Here is a 6,143-nt window from a genome sequence, read left to right on the forward strand (position 1 = left end):
CGTCTGGCAGCTGCTCACAGAAGCCGCCCCCACAGCTGCCAAAACATGGCCACCTTGCCTTGATGGGTAACTGTGCAACTGGTTGATGCTTACAGCAAATTTAAATTATTTGGGACAGCGATAGAAGTGGTATCTGAGCTACTCTGGCACCATTATATGTGTGTGCTTTTCTCTCCCAATCAATGGGGAAAATCGCTCACAATCCTCTTCCTGGCAGTTTATATAATTGAGCAGAATCATGTAAATGCCCAAGAAAACACCCTGGAAGGGCGGTAAACACACAAAACCATCACATTTCTGGAAGTAAGTGAGAAGCTCAGAGAGTGAATCAAGGAAAATATAAGACTCTGCCTGTCTTTTTCTTAATCTTTTCTGTGGACATCTGGATCACTGTAAGAGACAGCACCCTGGAGCAGATGTGGAATGACTCTAGACAACTTTTCTGAGCTTTCATTCGAGATGACTTGCCTGAGATTGCACAGAAGGTTGGTCAGGGCAGAGCCTTTCAGGGATGGCATGGTGAGCCACATGTGGAGCCTCCGAAGACACAAGATTCCTTGCTTCAACAATCTGTTCCCAAGAAAGTCTTTCCATCCCCATGTTGGTAAAGCCAGGAGAAGATTTTCTCTTCCCTGCTGCCCAGGGGCACTGTAAAAATCAATGTATGAATGATGAAGATGCTCCATTGTCCCAGGGGATGCCAATATACCTGAGATGCTGAAAGGAAAAGGGCTCCTGGGTATGATTCCTCTATCAACCTTGGGAGAAGGGGAATGATGTGCAGAGTACGGCCATATGCTCCAGCTCCATCTTGCGACTTTCTTTCTCAGAAGAAATTCACATCATGACTTCTTCACTGCAAACATAAGGCATGAAAAGTCTGACACACTTCTGGAGCTTTCAAAACCCAGTGAACTGTGACAGAGCAGGGAATACTATTAGAAGAACAGTTACCTTCAAACTGATGAGCTCTACTTCTATATATCTCATTTAGACATTTACCCATTTAAAAAATGTACTCTTGATTTCACCTCACTATCAGGATTGGTGTCTGCTCACAAAGGTGGTCCTTGTGCTTTGTCTAGGTCTTTTTGGACTTTGTTCTGACATTTGTCCAGTTCCTAAGGACACAACTTGACACTCATTCAGGAGTATATCCAGGGTCTGCACCTGGAAAAACAAGTGAAAAATAGCAAAGAAAGGTTAAAAAAATCATTATAACTGCAGGTCTTGAACCTGGAGTCACAATGAGATTTGAAGATTTGGTTGAAATAGTGGAATAAAAACTTAGTTTTGGCTCAGAAAAAACTATCTAAGAGAAAGGTGCAACCATGAGAGAGAGAGAGAATGGATGTGTGTGCATGTGTGCGTGTTTTCAGGTTTTGAGTCCTTTTTATTGTTGTTTTGTCCTGAAATCATTCCAGAGCAATTATTTCTTCTGGTTGTCTTGGCTGATAATCCATCTCATACAACACCTGGTTTATGGTCTGATTTTAAAGATACCAGTGTACTATCTGAAAGCCCTTCTGCCTCCTGATATCAGCCACATGCTATCACCAAAATATATATTGAGAAAGAAATAATCCCCAACAACTCTCTGCTGGGGCAATCTTGTCCTCACATTATAACATAAGAACAGAACAATGTCCTACTAGACCATCTATGTCTAGACCTTTTTGACCTGGCTGGTACTGTCTGGCTTCACACCCTCCCATGGCAGCAAGATCAACAAGTTTGCTCTCTGCAAATGTCAAGATGTCTTTCCTGGATTCTAACTGCCAGTCCAGTGTGACAGTGTGGGTTATTTCCCCCCAGATATAGTGTACTGAAGCACTTCTATCATCTATTTTCTCACTCACTCCATTTTATGAAGTTCCTTGCAACTGGCACAGCTTTTAAATATCTGAAATACAAATTGCAAACCTGGAGATTTCACTCTTTGCTTCTTTTTCCATGTCGCTGCTGAAGATATTTACAAAAATTCATCCACACATTGAAGAATGGGGCACCCCATGGATGACCGCCAGTCATAGCCCTGGCACCTCCATCCTGCTCTGCACTAAGGCAGGGGTGACCCTTAGATGTAAATCGGGATAGGGATGAGAGCCTCCAGGGGTAGGCCTGTCCAGAGAAAACAAGAGACCCAAAGCTTGGGGTTTAGATCTTAATAGACTCCATCACTTCTCTCATCACCTCATCGGTGATTCAGATACTGAAGGAAGAAGAGGATAAAGACCTTGTTATTGGCACCAGGACCTAGGAGTTAGCCTCCCTCCACAAACAGGAGGATCCTTATCCTTAAAAAATGTCCAGCAGAACAAAATTGACCTTACCTTGATCACTAACAGGGAGGTGTGACCTTGTCCTCAAGTTAGACACTGAGCCTTGAGTCAACAGGGTGGAGGGAAATGAAAATGAAACTTCGGTTTCCAGTGCAGACATGGGATTGTGCTAGAGGTGAGCATAGCTTAGTGACACTGGAGTGGCACAGGTGCTTATACAGCCAGAAAAAATTCTTACTGCCTGACAATATATTTAAAGTATCTGTAATTATTTTCACCAGATGCAGAAAATCCAGAGCTGGACCCAAGCTAGTGTTGTGAGCAGGGGTACTAACTGAGGAAAGTTAGGCTTGTGCTCACAGGCTTCATGTCCTCCTCTGGTCAAGCTCATCGTATGTCAATATTTAGAGTAAACTGCCTTGTATAATGGACCTCAATAGGATTGATCACAATTTTCTGAGAAGGAGATTTTCATTGGAAAATAAAGATATATCTGAAACAGCGTTTGTTATAAGGATTTACAATTTTATGGAATATTTTTAAGCTTTTCTCCCCTCACACTTCACTATCTGATACAGCCTCAAAAATTTCTTTGTTTATGCAAGGTAGAGTGTTTTAACTAGAAAAATTCAAAAAGCCTCAAGATTATTAAATAATTTGGTTATTAAGCAACCTATGACAACTTTCCTTGCATGAGAGACATCAAGTTCTACTGCCTCGTAAACTGTCCCCTTGATTACCATCAGCCAGCTCTTGCCTATATTGTGGCTTAAGTCACTCCTGCTTTTAAAAAAAAGACTTTGAAAAGTCTTAAAAGTTCAGCCCATTGAAGAGTGAGAATAATTGTAGATCGCAGCATTTTTTATGAAATGTAAAAACTGTTCCCATTGACTGCAGTGAAAATAAGACTTCTAACCAGAAGTATACGGGAATAATATTTCTTACCAGATACCATTCTTTCAAGTGTGTGCTAGCACTCCCAGGAAAAGCATCTAGCAACCTGTACTATATTTTTTTTTCATCTATGCAAGGTCTGCAAAAGGAATTATCTGAGGTTTTTTCCATTCAGAGAAGTCAAAGGGACTACATTAGTAGTCACATTACAGAGACAGAGTGGTGGCACAGATCTTCCCGTTGGGTCAGCAGCGATCACAGCCCAGTGGGCGCACTCAACATCTATGGAGTTTGGCATGTACAGATTCCAGCTGCAATGTTTTCTCCATGTCACAGCTACGTGCATTCGGTCCACAGTCAGGAGCCCTTTGGGTTCTTCCCTTGCTTGTTTGTTTGTGGAAGAGCCAAGGTCACAAAACAACAGTGAGGTAGCGACATCTGGAGGACAGCCACAGAGGAAACACTGTGGTCACTCAACCCATCGGTGACACACCAGGAATGTTGGGGTATGGGATAGGGGCCCTTTGGTCTTCGTTCATCAGATAAGTGAGAATGGGAGTCATGGAAGGATCTACACTTGGTGTTTTGGCACAAGGGGACAGTGGAAGCACCCTAAAGGGCCTTGCCCTCCTCGGTTCATCAAATTCTTCTGCCTTCTGTCTGTGGCTGTGATTCCCAAGCAATGCCAGGCTTAGGGCATTCCCAGGGCTCTCTAGAGCTGTGATGCCCAACTGTGGGATGGTCTGAGCCCAGGAGTTGTCTATTTTCCCCTCTGTCTCCATCCCTCAAGACACTTGTGGATGGTGCTAGGCAAACTATGGGCAGAAACAGGGCTGCGTGATTAGCCAGGACAGACTGTAGATCTACAGGACAGACAATCTACAGCCAGGTAGATTAAGCCCCTTGCACTTTCCAGCTAGCAGCATTGCCAAAACCCACCTGCAATCCTACTACCCATGAATCCATGGTGGTGACCTTTTTGAGACACTCCATCTACCAGATACCCTTAGTTGATATTCCTCACTGGCTAAATAACATTTGGGTGGCTACATGAGCTTCTGAAGATGTTAGTTCAGTACTATGTTCAGATATCACCATTCAGCTGTTGTCCAAAACATCAGGAACATGCCTGAGTTCGTTGGAGGTGTGAGCTCCAGGCTGCCTTGTTAGGTGAGTCCCACACTTGTGTTGTTCTCACAGACTTTTGGATTAATGTCCTCCTCTGTGTGCAGGATGCAGAACTGTGGGACCTTTTTCCTGCTAAATGCCTGATTCTGGCACAGGCATAGCAGCCTGGACCTGCTGTTGGAGGGTGCACCCCTGGTGTGAGTACAGCTGGAGAAATTACTTTTTTTCTCCCTCTCCTCTTTTCTTGCCTTTCTCATTGCTCCGTTGTCTCTTTTCATTATGCCCCCTGTTTACACCTTTTAAAATTCACCTTTAAAGATCCCTTAAAAGAGTTCAACTACTTTTAATGATCTATAGCTCGTATGAAGTCATTCCCATAGCTTCAAGTCTCCATTTTTTTCCAGCTCTCCATCTCCTTGGTCCATCTCACTAAGATATGCATGAGGTACCAAGGAAGAGAGTAAGTGGAGAGTTAAAGATCGTGATGACTAATCCTGATAGCTGTGTTTTGGTTCCCCAGAGCCAGATGTTTCAACAGAATCAACAAAAAGACACTGACATAGTGAAACAAGTCCAATGAGAGACACCAAGGTGGTGGGGGACTTGGGTACTTGGTATGTGAGGAGAGATGGAAAGAATTGGGTTTATTCAACCTGAGAAAGAACAGGGAAAGGGATCTTCTCTCAATGTTCAACCACCTAAGAGTAGGTAGTAGATAGGCATAGACTTTTATCAAAGTGCACAGTGAAAAGATAGGAGGCAAAAACCACGAACTGCAACAAGAGAGCATGTTGCCACAGGGTGCCAGGCCAGTGCTGCAATGGATAATGTGCCCTGCTACGGATCAGGAGACTGCAGGCTGGGCTTTTTGTAGAAGACCTCATCTAGAGCCAGATACACTTGCCCTTGTGGCAGGGGATCTGGACCAGGAGAAGCAGTACCACTGCTGGGATGTCCACTAATCCTGTCTCCCTTATAGACATGGGGCAAGGGAAGGATGAAACTATCCAGATAGTTCCCAACTCTGCTCCAGCAAGGAAAGACCTCTCTGCCATGGTTCATCTACTGCCCTTCAGCAGGGCTGCAGGGTACACAGTGGGAGGACAAAAACAGGTTGCCTACAGAATGCCCATCCCACAGTGCTCTTATGGAGTGGGACATCCTGACCCCGGTGTGATTTGAACACACAGCCTTCTGATCTGGAGTCAGACGCGCTACCATTGCGCCACGAGGTCAGGGCTGAGGGACACTGTGCCCGAATGTCATCCTGGGCTTTATGGCCATGAAGGAAGGGGACTTTTGATCCATCTGACAAAGGAGTGGGCGCATCTCTGCCAGCTCCCTTGCTAAGCCTGCGAGAAGGGCTCTAAATGAGGTACTTCAGAGGAGGAAGGCCTAAACATGATCCAGCCCTGCAGGACCTCTCCCAGGAGAAACAGGCTCCTGAGCGTGGTGTCTCCAGAGGGGCAGGAGAGATGGTGGCCCACCCCCTCCCTGGGGAGAGAGGCCCCATTCACCTGGCAGATGCACAACATCCATCTCAAGTGGTGTGGCAGGATGAACTCTCACACCTTTTGAATGGCCTGGCTGGGGTCATCTTCCCCCCAACAGGAGGAAGCAGTGTGCTTTCAGTTCAGCTGCCCCCACAAATCCTGGACTCATGATGTTCCCTCCGCACCTCTGCGTCATCCCTCCCTGGGCTTTCATCCTCCAGCCAGGTCACCATGCTGTGGGCAGGACTTGGCTGCCCTCTTCTTAAGGGGTGATCCTGTCCTCTCCACTTCCCATAGCCCTTCTCTTGGGGTTCCTGGATGCCCCTGAGCTGGTCACCATGGAGAG

The 6,143-nt window shown here is 45.6% G+C and overlaps 1 non-coding gene across 1 annotated transcript; it reads right to left on the minus strand.

The window, feature by feature from the left end:
* Window positions 1-5,467: 5,467 nt before the first annotated feature.
* TRNAW-CCA lies at window positions 5,468-5,539 on the minus strand. The gene has a single exon. It is a non-coding gene; the product is annotated as a tRNA-Trp (tRNA).
* Window positions 5,540-6,143: the final 604 nt, after the last annotated feature.

This window comes from Phaethon lepturus, unplaced genomic scaffold (assembly GCF_000687285.1).
Source record: "Phaethon lepturus isolate BGI_N335 unplaced genomic scaffold, ASM68728v1 scaffold46616, whole genome shotgun sequence".
Classification (NCBI taxonomy): Eukaryota; Metazoa; Chordata; class Aves; order Phaethontiformes; family Phaethontidae; genus Phaethon; species Phaethon lepturus.